The following is a 15,336-nucleotide window of genomic DNA, read 5'->3' as shown; positions in this document are numbered from 1 at the left end:
GCGCAACACACATGAGTGCCTTCTTGCTGCACTACCTGCAACATGACCCTCGAATTGTGAGAATTAGAAATAATCCTGACTACTGGGTTGCCACACTGTTAGATCCCCGGTACAAAAGTAAATTTGCAGAAATTATTCCTGCCATAGAAAGGGATGCACGCATGCAGGAGTATCAGCAGAGACTGTTGCAGAATCTTACATGTGCTCTTCCACAAAATACCAGTGGTGCACGTAGTGAATCTCACAGTTCCAACTTGCCAACCGTGGGACCGTCAAGTGTTCAGCACTCAAACCGTAACAGAACCACAGTATCTGCTGGTAACATCAATTTTGCGGAATCATTTCACCACTTTTTTAGCCCATCCTTTGCAAGGCCACAGGAGACAAGAAGTCTGACACATAGTCAACGCCTAGAGACGATGGTACAGGAGTATCTCCAAGTAAACATTGAAGCCACGACTGTGTCACTGGACCCGTGCTCTTTTTGGGCTTCCAATCTGGATAAATGGCCGGAGCTAGCCACTTACGCCTTGGAGATCTTGTCATTCCCCGCAGCCAGCGTTCTGTCTGAACGTGTGTTCAGCGCTGCTGGTGGTGTGCTGACAGATAAGCGCACGCGGCTCTCCACTGATAATGTAGACAGACTCACGTTCATAAAGATGAACAAATCATGGATCCAAAACGACTTTTCTACCCCTGTGTCATCCTGGGGAGAGTAAAAGCTTGATGATTGGTTAAAATCACCCTACCAACCGTTTTAAGCTTTCAAATTACTAACCATGTTTATCTGTATCTTGACTGGAAAATAATTTGGGCTTTGTAGCAGTGTGCAGCACTGATCCTATTAGGCCATCTATACTAAAGCTTCACCAGATTTAAAATTAAAAATAATTTTTAGCTGCATCTAGCCCGGAAAATAATTTTGGGGCTCCGAGATGCGCAAGGCACATAAGTGCCTTCTTGCTGCACTACCTGCAGCATGACCCTCATATTGTCAGAATTCGAAGTAATCATGACTACTGGGTTGCCACACTCTTAGATCCCCCAAACTTTTCGATCAACCTTTTCATTTTAATAAAGACCAAAAAAATGGTCATTTTTGAAATTATAAGCATTAGCAGGTTGTTAGAAACTGAAATCAAACAGTTTTCAACTCAAAACTTTATTCTAGGTGATGTTACATTTTCACATAGGACCCCTTGTTCGAAAGGAGCTTCTGAACTCTCTCGTCCATTGAATTTGTCAGGTTTTGGATTGTTTCTGCTTCAATTGTTTTGCATGAGGACAGAATACCCTCCCAGAGCTGTTGCTTAGATGTGAACTGCCTCCCGCCATCATAGACACTCCTTTTAATGATGCTCCAAAGGTTCTGAATGGGGTAGAGGTCAGGGGAGCATGGGGGTCACACCATAAGTTTGTCCCCTTTTATGCCCATATCAGCCAGAGATGCAGATGTTTTATGTGCAGCATGAGATGGTGCATTATCATGCAGAAAAATGATCTTGCTGTGAAATACACGGTTCTTCTTCTTGAACCATGGCAGGAAGTGCTGTTTGAGAAAATCCACATACATTATGGAGTTCATCTTTAGCGCCTTCAGGGATTCTAAAGGGGCCGACAATCTCTCTCCCCATGATTCCAGCCCAAAACATTACTCCACCTCCTCCTTGTTGGCGCTGTAGCCGTGTTTGCGTGGGGTGTCCATCAACCAGCCATCCTCCACTCCATCCATCTGGACCATCGAGCGCTGCACGGCACTCATCCGTGAACAAAACAGTTTTGAAATCAGTCTTCATGTAATGTTTGGCCCACTGGAGCCGTTTCTGCTTGTGTGAAGTGGATAGAGGAGGTCGACAGGATGGCGCATGCACAGCTGCAAACCTCTGAAGGACCCTGCATCTTGTTGTTCGGGGGACGTTGGAGGCACAAGCAGCTTCAAAAACTTGTCTGCTGCTATGACAAGGCTTTTTTGCCGCTGCTCTTTCAACCTGACGTAATTGCCTGTAGGAAAGAGTCCTCAATTTGCCCTTATCAGCACGCACACGTGTGTACTGTGAATCAGCTAAATACTTCTTGATTGCCAAGACACTTCATCCTGATCATCGCACAATGTTGATTGTAGTCATGCCTTGACCTAAACACTCCACAATTTGTTGCTTCTCAGCAGCCGACACATCCTTTTTCTTTCCCATTTTGGCAGAAAATGTAGGCTGCTTAATAATGTGAGAGAGCCTTCTTAAGTAGTCTTGCCTTTCATTGGACACACCTGCCAAACTAATTAGCACAGGTGTCTGCAATTGCTTACAGTGATATAAAGAGCCCTGACACACATCACCATCAATGAGTTTAACTGACAAACAAACAAATTCTTCCCTTATCACTCCTAAACACTTTTTGCATAATAATTTGGAACGCAGTGTACATGTGCTTTTCCACAAAACACCAGTGGTTCACGTAGTGAATCTTACAGTTCTAACTTGCCAACCGTGGTCTGTATGGAGTTGTTCAATAAAGGGCCCAAAATTAAGATAACATAGATGGGAGAGGTCTCTATGAATAGGAATTCCTAAGTATTTGATACCCTGTGAGGGCCAGGCAAAGGGAAAGTTGGACTGGATGGAATCCTATATGGATTTGGGGAGGGAGACATCGAGGGCCTCAGACTTCGCTGCATTGATTTTAAAATTTTACCACGTAACAAAGTGATCTATTTCAGCCATAACAGCATGGATGGATATATGTGATTGAGTGATATATACTAGGACATCATCAGCAAATAGAGAGCACTTGTACTCGGTGCCTCCCACCTCAATCCACCTAATATTGGGGTTATGGCGAATTGATGAGAGCAGGTGCTCCGTCACTAGGATGTATAAGAGAGGGGACAGAGGACATCACTGTCTTGTCCCATTGGTGATTGTGAAAGGTGATGAAAATGTTCTGACGCACCGCCTGGGCCTTGGGACACCCGGAGCCGGACCCTTTTTGGTGGATGCTGGTGGTTGTAGTCTTCGTGGCGGCGACCCGGTTCCGTGGCTCAGGGCGGTCAAATCAGTGGCGGAACTATTTATGTGGTTTTGATGTTTAAATGTCCGACTACGCCACCCGTGGATTGCGGTCAGAGTGAACCGCCGCTACAGAGCAGACCGCTGAGGCTGGTGTTGTGGGTGCAGCAGAGCGTAGCATAACTCCCCACGGGAGGAGTATAGCCTCAGGGCAGTGTATGCGGAGGATGGGGGTGATGGTGCAGGGCAGCAGCAGTAATGACACGGAGTCAGTGATGCAGTTCAGGGCCTTTACTCACAGTTCTTATTATCCAGACCACGTCTGCAGGTAACGGCTGCCCACGTCGTACTGTGCTCACCAGGTGAGGGGCTCAGACAACTCCCAGATAACTTTGGAGCACTTCACAGGACCCCCTTTGTGTGTCCTTTGTCTGGCCTTTCTTACCAACACTTCTGTCCGGCTGCCTCGGGCCTCCTCTTGGTAAACTTGGCGCCAGTTTCCCTGACCCTATGTGGTGCCTTCCTAGCGGGTGTAGCGAGGGGCTGCGCCACATTAAATGTCAGAGCCTCCGGTTTCTAGCTGAGGGTCGTTTCCTGCCTCCACTAGTTCGGGGACCGGTCTCCCCCTTTGGCCTGACCCCTCCACGCAGGTGGATTCGGGCGTGCGGTGGCGACTCGCCCGTCCGCACCCCTGGGATCCCTTCATTCCTCGTTCCTGGAGCCTTCTCCGCTCCTCTTCCTTCCTTCTCCCTCTTCCAGGCCTGGGCCTCTGTTACTAGGCCCGCCTCCGGAGCAGAGCTCATGCAGAGCCCCTGCTCCCTGCCACTTCTGCTCAGACTTCTCTGCACTGAACTAAGATGGTGCCCACCTTTTATACTCCCTTCTCAATGCACCCAGGAACTGCTTCCTCCCTGCTCCTGCACTACAGGGTTCCCCTTCCTCAGTGTTCCCTCCCCCCACTCCAGCCAGGGACAGGGACTGTCGTGCCCATCTCAGGGGCATATTGGTCGCCCTGCCCCACGGCAATGTGGTGTAATGCATGCAGGTGTCGGGTCCTGATCCACACTCCATCCTTACCTGAGAGTGAGATATCACACCTCTGGGTGAGGTGCAATACGTCTGTAGCAACCGAGCCCTCAGGGTGCTACAGTTCCATTTATCTTCAGCCTAGGTGACGTATTGCGATACAGGGCCGTGATTTTGGCTATAAAAGGGTCCCCTAGACCCCTACCCCAAGCTTTTTAAGAGAATCATATATGGCGTGCCAGGAGACTCTATGGAATGCTTTCTCAGCATCCAACGAGAGTATCTAATTACAAATTTTTAACTGCATCTAGCCCAGGAAATACTTTGTGCCTAGTAGCAGTGTCTGCTAGTCAGCGGATTATCCCGGCTGTTAAGCAAGCTGCACCACCTGTAGTTTAGACACTTAATTTTTTCAAAGGAAATGCTTCGGGACCATGGGATACTTAGTGAAGAGCATCAGGAGGCACCCCAAGGCATAGGGGCTGGGACTGGCAGTAGGATGCCTTGCGGTGGACAGCCGAGCTCGATCCTTATAAAAGCTTTTTAACTGCAGCAGCTTTAGTGGACGCTACTGGAGCTGGAATTACCGCGGCTGCTGGCATGAGACTTGCCCTCCAATAGATCCTTGTAAATGGATTTAAAGTGTATTCATTCAAATTAGAGAGACAATTTAAATTAAAAAGCTTAGAGCTGCCTCCACCACAGGGGGGCTCGCTCGACCCACCAGCGGACAGGCACCAGTTTTGGGAGAGGGGGGCTGGCCGTCAGGGTTCACCGCGGCTCTGGCACAAACCCGGCGACACGGAGGTGGCACGGGCAGGAGCGGACTGGCCGTGTCGGCTTCTCACTTTTTGGATTTTAGAAGGGCATGACATGCCTATATCTGTGTCTCCCCCTCCTTTTACTCCTCCACCTCTTTTATTTTCGCATGACTATATGTACTTGTCACTTTTCCATGTGTTAGTTATGTCTTCTGAGCAGTTTGTCAGCTTTTGGACACCTTTGAAGGTGTTTTCTATGTGTTTCTATGTGTTTTTGTTTGCCTGCCATTGGTTTTAACGGTGTTCGAAGGTGTTCGACGAACAGTTCGACGAACAGTTCGGCGAACACACGGGTGTTCGACGAACCGAACCGAACTCGAACACTACGGGGGTGGCTCAACACTATTTATTATCCCGCAAGATCTGTAACACCTGCCTAACGTGCTCCTGATGAGACACCAGATCCGGCGAGTAAATTAAGATATCATCCAGATATATGACAACAAACTGTCCCACCAGGCGGCGAAAAATGTCATTAACAAAGTGTTGGAACACCGCCGGGGCATTAGTCAGACCGAATGGCATGACAAGGTTCTCTTAATGCCCCTCCGGAGTGTTAAACGCTGTCTTCCACTCATCCCCCTCCTTCATCCTAATCAGATTGTACGCCCCCCTGAGATCCAACTTAGAGAACCATTTGGCGCCCACGATCTGATTAAAGAGATCGGGAATAAGTGGGAGCGGATACGGATCTCAGACCGTAATCCGATTAAGTTCACGGAAATCCAGGCAAGGGCGTAGGCTTCCATCTTTCTTCTTAACAAAGAAGAACCCCGCAGCCACCGGTGAAGATGAATGTCTAATATGCCCCTTAGCCAGACTTTCTGAAATATAATCCTTCATGGCCTGCCTCTCAGGACCAGAAAGGTTATACAACCTAGCTTTAGGTAACTTGGCCTCAGGGAGCAGTTTTACAGAACAGTCATACTCGCGATGAGGAGGTAGTTCCTGACACCCTTTCTCCGAGAATACATCCTCAAAGTCCGCCAGAAATGGAGGTAAGACCCAAGGAGTAACCGCACCGATGACCGTGTTCATGCAGTTTTTATTACAGAATTTACTCCATTGGCTTATCTCTCTGGTTTGCCAATTAATAACCGGGTTATGCTTAGTTAACCAAGGAAGGCCCAACACTATAGGAGTGGGAAGACCCTCCAACATGTAGCAAGACAACAGTTCTTTATGTATCGCCCCCACTTGAAGTTTTACGTCATGCACAGCTTGCAAAAAACTTCCCTGACCGAGAGGCCTGGCATCGATCGAGAATATGGGGATGGGTTTAGCCAACTCACTCAATCGCATACCTTGAACCCGGGCAAACCGAGAATCAACCAGATTAGCCCCGGCCCCACTATCCAGAAGAACAGATATCCTCTCAGTTCTCGTACCCACCACCACCTCCGCCGGTACGAGAAACTGAGACGAACCTAGGGACGAAATACCTACTCCCAGATTGCCGTCCACCACACAACCTGGGATCAACAGTTTTCCGACGACTCTTCCCTCTTCAAGGGACGGGATGGACACCCCCCAATAAAATGTCCCTTTCTCCCGCAGAAGAAACACCTTCCTGTCTTATGGCGCACCACCGGTCCCCTCCCCCGAAATGATGTCCCTCCTAATTGCATAGGCTCCTCTGGACTGACCAGGGGAACCACCATATGAGGGGACCTTGTAGGAGGTGGAGTCATCACAGGGGGTAGAGTTATCCCGCACCTCTCCCGAAGCCGTCTGTCAACGCGAATAGCAAGGGCCATAGCGGCTTCCAGTGACGCGGGAGAGTCATACTGTGCCAACACATCCTGTAATTTGTCGGATAAACCTTGACAAAACTGGCTCCTAAGAGCCGGGTCATTCCACTGGGTGTCCGTGGCCCACCTACGGAACTCCGAACAGAATTCCTCCGCCGGACGATCTCCCTGCTGGATCCTACGTAACTTAGACTCAGCAAGGGAGATCCGATCTGGGTCATCATATACGAGTCCCAGAGCAGCGAAAAACCTATCCACTGACTGGAGAGCCAGGGAGCCCGGGGGAAGAGAGAACGCCCAAGATTGTGGGTCCCCTTGCAGGAGCGAGATGACAATTCCCACCCTTTGTTCTTCACTCCCCGATGACCGAGGCCGCAGCCGAAAGTACAACTTGCATGCCTCCCGGAAAACAAAAAACTTGTCCCGCCCCCCAGTGAACCTGTCAGGGAGAGCTACTTTAGGTTCTGGTCCGGCTTGCTCCTGAGGATACAAAACCTTGGACCTAACGTCCGCCAGCTCCATGGACAAACTCTGCAACTGCCGAGCTAGACCGGCTACTGGATCCATGGTAGCTGGAGAAAAACTAAGTGGTCGGTGAAAATGTCACGCTGTCTCTGTATACTGGAGGTAGGGGGCCTAAGCTGACCCTAAGCTGTGGCCCTGACTAATCCCTCAACCTGGAGGTACTGTTAAAGGTACAGAGGTCCAGGCCGCCAGCGTAACCCCTACCTCCTGAGGATCCCTGCACCTAAGTAATCTAGTCCTGAGAAGGACCCCGATCACAACAAAAGGGGACAAGTAATAATATGCCCACACACAGTACTTAGACGAACGAGACAGTACAAGGGAAAAACCAAAACCACCTTGCATACAAAAACTACACAACTACAACAGAGGGAACACCAACGGGAAAGGAGATAAATGATAAAGCGAGGAAGGGAAAAAACCCTCCAAATACACTTATCTCTGAAACTCCAAATACCACGATCCGCTCTGTTAGTCTGCATGAAATGCTTTCACCGACACTTCCCTAACAGACCAGCAGGCATTTGAAGGAGTCTCACTACAGCAGCATTGATTGCAGCTGGGCGAGGCTGGACCTCGTCTAGCACAGAGAGAGAGAGAATTAACTCCCTCACTGCTGAAAAACACAAAGCACCAAAAAGTCAGCTGCGAGAAGTCAGGCTGTGTAATCGTGACGATCTTCGTGGCGACACACCCGTGACAACTGGAGCCGTTTCTGCTTGTGTGCAGTGGATAGAGGAGGTCGACAGGATGGCTTACGCACAGCTGCAAACCTCTGAAGGACTCTGCATCTTGTTCTTCTGGGGACGTTGGAGGCACCAGCAGCTTCAAAAGCTTGTCTGCTGCTATGACAAGGCTTTTTTGCCGCTGCTCTTTTAACCTGACGTAATTGCCTGTAGGAAAGAGTCCTCAATTTTCCCTTATCAGCACGCACACATGTGTACTGTGAGTCAGCTACATACTACTTGATTGTGCGATGATCAGGATGAAGTGTCTTGGCAATGTTGATTGTAGTAATGCCTTGACCTAAACACTCCACAATTTGTTGCTTCTCAGCAGCCGACACATCCTTTTTCTTTCCCATTTTGGCAGAAAATGTAGGCTGCTTAATAATGTGGGACAGCCTTCTTAAGTAGTCTTGCCTTTCATTGGACACACCTGCCAAACTAATCAGCACAGGTGTCTGCAATTGCTTACAGCGATATAAAGAGCCCTGACACACATCACCATCAATGAGTTTAACTGACAAACAAACAAATTCTTCCCTTATCACTCCTAAACACTTTTTGCATAATAATTTGGAACACAGTGTACATGTGCTTTTCCACAAAACACCAGTGGTTCACGTAGTGAATCTTACAGTTCTAACTTGCCAACCGTGGTCTGTATGGAGTTGTTCAATAAAGGGCCCAAAATTAAGATAACATAGACGGGAGAGGTCTCTATGAATACGAATCCCTATGTATTTGATACCCTGTAAGGGCCAGGCAAAGGGAAAGTTGGACTTGATGGAATCCTGTATTGATTTGGGGAGGGAGACATCGAGGGCCTCAGACTTCGCTGCATTGATTTTAAAATTTGACAATGTAACAAAGTGATCTAATTCAGCCATAGCAGCAGGGATGGATATATTTGATTGAGTGATACTGTATATACTAGGACATCATCAGCAAATGCAGAGCACTTGTACTCGGTGCCTCCCACCTCAATCCACCTAATATTGAGGTTATGGCGAATTGATGAGAGCAGGTGCTCCGTCACTAGGATGTATAAGAGAGGGGACAGAGGACATCCCTGCCTTGTCCCATTGGTGATTATGAAAGGTGATGAAAATGTTCCATTTTTCTTCAGCCTAGGTGACGTATTGTGATACAGGGCCATGATTTTGCCTATAAAAGGGTCCCTTGGACCCATACCCCAAGCTTTTTAAGAGAATAATATATGGCTTGCCTGGAGACTCTATGGAATGCTTTCTCAACATCCAACGAGAGTATCTAATTACAAATTTTTAACTGCATCTAGCCCAGGAAATACTTTGTGCATAGTAGCAGTGTCTGCTAGTCAGCGGATTATCCCAGGTGTTAAGCAAGCTACACCACCTGTAGTTTGGACACTTAATTTTTTCAAAGGAAATCGTTCGGGCCCCTCCCGAAGAGCATCGGGGAGGCACCCCAAGGCATAGGGGCTGAGACTGCCGGTAGGACGCCTTGCGGTGGACCGCCGAGCTCGATCCTTATAAAAGCTTTTTAACTGCAGCAGCTTTAGTGGACGCTACTGGAGCTGGAATTACGCAGCTGCTTGCATGAGACTTGCCCTCCAAGAGATCCTTGTAAAAGGATTTAAAGTCTACTCATTCAAATTAGAGAGACAATTTAAATTAAAATGATTAGACCTGCATCCACCGCAGGGGGGCTCGCTCGACCCACCAGCGGACAGGCACCAGTATTGGGAGAGGGGGGCTGGCCGTCAGGGTCCACCGCGGCTCTGGCACAAATCTGGCGACACAGTGGTCGCACGGGCAGGAACGGACTGGCCGTGTCAGCTTCGCACTTTTTTGGTTTTAGAAGGGCATGACATGCCTATATCTGTATCTCCCCCTCCTTTTACTCCTCCACCTCTTTTATTTTCGCATGTCTATATATACTTGTCACTTTTCCATGTGTTAGTTGTGTCTTCTGAGCAGTTTGTCAGCTTTTGGACACCTTTGAACGTGTTTTCTATGTGTTTCTATGTGCTTTTGTTTGCCTGCCATTGGTTTTAATGGTGTTTGAAGGTGTTCGACGAACAGTTCGATGAACTGTTCGGAGAACATATGGGTGTTCGACGAACCGAACCGAACTCGAACACTTCGGGGGTGGCTCAACACTGCTCCTTACCATCCTCTCTAGGCGTTGACTATGTGTCAGACTTCTTGTCTCCTGTGGCCTTGCAAAGGATGGTCTAAAAAAGTGGTGAAGCGATTCCACAAAATTGCTGTTACCAGCAGATACTGTGTTACTGTTACGGTTTGAGTGATGAAGACTCGACAGTCCCACGGTTGGCAAGTTAGAATTGTGAGATTCACTACATGCACCACTGGTGTTTTGTGGAAAAACACATGTAAGATTCTGCAACAGCCTCTGCTGATACTCCTGCATGCGTGAATCCCATTCTATGGCAGGAATTATTTCGGCAAATTTACTTTTGTACCGGGGATCTAAGAGTGTGGCAACACAGTAGTCGGGATTACTTTGAATTCTGATAATCCGAGGGTCATGTTGCAGGTAGTGCAGCAAGAAAGCACTCATGTGTCTTGCGCATCCAGGAGGACCAAGTCCTTGTTGTGCTGGTAGCAAGGTAAGAATCATGCTTCCTTCCTCTGCCCTCTCCGCCCAACCTCACACAACAGAAATATGATCAAGGTCTCCCTCATCTGATGAGTCTTCCATGCCCATCGCCAGTTCGTCCTGCACTTCTTCCTCGGCTCCTGCATCTTCCTCAACAGTTTAGCTGCTACCATGCGCCCTGGTTAATCCCTCTCCCCCACCCTCCCATGCCTGCCGCCTTGGTGCTGCCGACCGTCTGAACCTTGGAGATGTTATCCTTCCGCATACGACTCCTCCTCTACTTCCTCCACCTCCTCTTGTCCCACAACCTGACTCTGAATTCTGTTTAATGTGTGCTCCAGCATGTAAATCACCGGAATAGTCATGCTGATAATGGCATCGTCAGCACTAAACATCTTCGTCGCCATTTCAAAACTGTGCAGAAGGGTGCATAAGTCCCTGATCTGAGACCACTCCTGAATTGCCACACCTCTGTATCTCTTTGGCCCAGGCTATACGTCATAACGTATTGCACCAGGGCTTGTAGGTGCTGCCACAGTCGCTGCAACATGTGCAGAGTTGAATTCCACTGTGTCGGCACATCGCATTTCAGGCGTTGAAGTGGCAGGCCCAATGGCTTCTGTAGAGATATAAGTCGTTGAGCTGTGGGATGCGAACGGTGGAAGTGAGCACACAGTGACTGTGTCCTCTGCAGAAGGCCATCTAGTCTGGGATAGTGGGCTAAAAATTGCTGGACAACCAGGTTCAACACGTGAGCCATACAAGGCACGTGTGTGACATTGGTCCGGCGAAGGACCGCACCCAGGTTTGCAGCATTGTCGCACACGGCCTTCCCTGGTTGCAGGTCCAGTGGAGACAACCATTCATGAAACTGGGTCTTCAGAGCTGACTACAACTCCTCAGCTATGTGACTCACATTTCCCAGACATTTCAAAGTAATCAACGCCTGATGCCATTGAGCCCTGCTGCCAGCATAGTAAGGAGGTGTGCAGGATTCTTTCTGCACAGTTAGAAAGCGGGTGGCATTACCAGACAGGCATTGGGTGCAGGTGGAGGACCGAGAGGAGGTTGAGGAGGCAGAAGCAGTGGAGGAACTTCTAGATAATGAGGATTGATGCACAACTCGTGGGGACGGCTGTCACCATAGTTACCCAGTGCCCAGTCAGCGACATGTAATGCCACTGTCCATGCCTACTCATCCAAGTGTCTGTGGTGAAATGCACCCTGTCACACACAGAGTTTCTCAAAGAAGCGGTGATGTTGTGTGCGACATGCTGGTGGAGCGCAGGCACAACTTTCTTTGAGAAGTAGTGCCAACTAGGCATCTGGTACTGGGGCACTGCGACGGACATAAGGTCTCGAATATCCTGTGTGTCCACCTGGCGGAAAGGCAGCATTTCTGTAGCCAACAGCTTGCAGATGATGAAATTCAACCTCTTAGCTTTGTCATGGCTAGGAGGAAATGGTCTTTTACCTGTCCACAACTGAGGGACTGAGGGATGGCTGTTGTGCTTAGACGGGGTTGGTCGGTCTGTGAGGAAGATGCAGGCGGACAAGTTAGTTTGACTTGATCCAAAGGTGGTGCTCTCGATGTCAGAGAGCGCTCAACACCACTTCCACTTCCAAATGAAATGATGACCTGCCAATCACACTAGCTGTTGCGGGTAAAGAGGTGGCAGGTCTGTGTCCAAAAACATGTGTTACTGCTGTCCCCCCAGTCACAGAGGATGAAGAGGCTGCGGATGCGCAAGATGGGGCAGATGGTGGCTGGCCCGGCCCGCTAGGCCGCATTGTAGCACAATGAGCTTCCCACTGCAACTTATGCTTCACATCCATGTGACGGTTCATGCATGAAGTACTCAAACTATGGATTTTTTGGCCTCTACTTAGCTTTTGGTGACAAATATTACAGATAACACGAGTTGGGTCATCCTTATCGATCTGAAAAAATGCCCAGGCTATGCAAGGCTTAGAGCCCATGCGACCTGAAGAGCCACCACGACTTGTGGTCAGAGGCAGAGTTGTGGTTAAGGATGCAGTTGTTGACGTGCTTCCAGTACTCCGTCTCTGTCCAGGAATGCGCAACCTAACCTCGTCATCAATAGCATCCTCCTTCACCTCCTCTGCTGACCTCATCGACTGGCTGACTGTGGGTTGACACTAAGTGGGATTTCCAACCTCGTCATCATCACCCTGTGTGTTCTCACACCCGTGGTCCTCAGAGTCAACCTCTTCCTGCCCTGACCGAAAAGTCAAGTTGTCGCTCCAATCAGGTAATTGAGTCTCATCATCGTCTTCATCATTGTCTCCACCAATAGGATTTACAGTTTGGGAACGAGGGTCTACATTATGCTCAGAACCTTCTTCATCTGGTCCTGGATCCGACTCATAAAGATTCTGGGCATCAGTTTAGATCATTTCCTCATCTGGATTAACAGAACCTCTGGAGCAGACCTCCGTTTCCCAGGCTATAGTATGAGTAAACATCTCTGCAGACTCAACCATCTGTGTTGCCCCATACTCAGACGGGCAGCTGGAGACTTGGGAGCTGTGAGGAAGCAACTGCGATTAGGGTGACACCTCTGAGGACAGGAGTATTTGTGATGTTGAAGTTGAAGTGGAGGAGAGCCCACTTGAAGGAGCACTTGATATCCATTGAAGTACCTGCTGTTTTTGTGCCTCATCTGGGATTTGTAGTGATGAGCGTGTCCGTAAGAAATGGATCGTATCACAATGTCCACGAAAAGAAGTAGATATCTTAGTTTGGCTGGAAGATGGTCTTTCTTCTGCAGATGTTACCCCCCCTCCGCGTGGGGGTGGGTCGCCTATCACCTTCGGACAGGCACCAGTTTTGGGAGAGGGGGGCTGGACGTCAGGGTCCATCACGGCTCTGGCACAAACCCAGCGACACGGAGGTCGCACGGGCAGGAACGGACTGACCGTGTCGGCTTCGCATTCCAGCGTAGTCCCTCTGCCTGCTCTCGCCAGTAACCTCAAAGGGATGCGCAAGCATCTTTTCTTCCCAGGGCTGTTCCCCGCCCAGCAGGAACGTGGGGGAGCTCAGGTCGGCCTTCCTCTGTACTCCCTTACCTCCCTTGCCCTCTTTCCTTCTTCCGTTATTCATCTAACCCCTCAGCTCTGTGGTGTCCGCTCTCCCTCCAGCTCTCTCCTTCTCACAGGTGGACTAGCGCTTGTATTCACACTGTGGCGAATCTTTTGTGCCCAGGCATAAGAAGTTGTCGTGGTAATGGATAATATGTGCCCCCTTAGAAACGTCCATTACAACCCATTCGAGGAAGCAACTAAACGCCTCAAATAGTGAGCAGGATCTGGAGCACCCCATGGGCAAACAGCGATCTATATAGTATGCTCCTTCCCAGAAGCAGCCCAATAGGTGGACACTATTCGGAGGCACAGGTAGTAAGTAACCGGAACGCCGCATCAATGTTTGTTTTGGCCATTAGTGTGACCCTTCCCAACTTCATGATCCGACTGATTGCCTTGTCAAAGGATGTACAGTATATACTACTGTACTTGGTTCCACGTCGATGTTGTCGTTTACTGACCTGCCCCTTGGATATGACAAATGGTGGATTAGTCCGAATGTATTGGGTTCCGTTTTTGGCACAACTCACAACGGGGATACCACTACGTCTTGTAAGGAAAGTGTTCTGAATGGAACCGCTATTCTACCTAAAGATATTTCTTTTTTTAATTTTCTTGTCACGACGTCTGGGTGTTGGTAGGCTGATTTTAGATTTTTACTCCAGCCTTTCTTGATTTTAGAAGGGCATGACATGCCTATATCTGTGTCTCCCCCTCCTTTTACTCCTCCACCTCTTTTCTTTTCGCATGACTATATGTACTTGTCACTTTTCCATGTGTTAGTTGTGTTTTCTGAGCAGTTTGTCAGCTTTTGGACACCTTTGAAGGTGTTTGTATGTGTTTCTATGTGTTTTTATTTACCTGCCATTGGTTTTGACGGTGTTCGACGAACAGTTCGACGAACAGTTCGACGAACACACTGTTGTTCGACGAACCGAACCCAATCACTACGGGCGTGGCTCAACTTTACTCTCTACTGCAGGGAGATCCTCAGCCATGGGCATTTTCTTTACTGCAAGATTCAGTTTGTTTAAAAGTCTGTGGAGGGTTTTTTTGGGGCTCTTGCCCTCATCTTTGATGACCCTGACCAAGTCTCCTTGGCTGAGTCTAGGCTACATCGCTTTCAGCAAGGGAATCGGTCAGTGGAGACATACAGTTCAGAATACTTTAGACGGCAATGGATTCCAAATGGAATGACTCAGCTCTCAGAAGTCAATTTTGTGAGGGGCTTACTGAAATATTAAAAGATGCCTTGGCAGTATATGAAACCCCTCAGTCCTTGGAGGCTGCCATGTCGTTGGTCATACATCTTGATAGGCACCTTCGGGAAAGATGAATGAGAACACCTTCTCCGGGGCCTTGTTGTCGGGGTTGTGTACCTCTGCCGAGGGAGCGGTCTGGGGGTGCACCAGTATTGGGGTAGGTGGAGGAACCCATGCAGTTAGGTGGTGTCTCTTCATTGTACATCTCCCTGGAGATTAGCAAGAAAAAGGCATATTTTTTTTGTAGGGAAAAGGGACATTTTGTTGGGACCTGTCCTTCAATTCCTAAACAAAAGGAGACTCGATTAACTCTTGGTAGTCTGGAGTTGCCTAAACAAGGGGTGAATTTGTTGCCAACCTACAGTTCCCGCTTTGTCCTGACAGCAGAGGTGGTGCAAGAGAGCAAAACCGAGAAAATTTCTGTGTTTGTTGACAGTGGAGCCAGAGACAGCATGGTTGATTCTGAGTTTGTGAAACCTCATGGTCTTGTTTACTGTGATAAAACTATTTCAATC

Source organism: Phyllobates terribilis, unplaced genomic scaffold (genome assembly GCF_046119375.1).
Source record: "Phyllobates terribilis strain yellow unplaced genomic scaffold, ASM4611937v1 Scaffold_7__3_contigs__length_470593459, whole genome shotgun sequence".
Lineage (NCBI taxonomy): Eukaryota > Metazoa > Chordata > Amphibia > Anura > Dendrobatidae > Phyllobates > Phyllobates terribilis.
The sequence above is the reverse complement of the archived record's forward strand: the minus strand, read 5'-3'. Positions refer to the sequence as shown.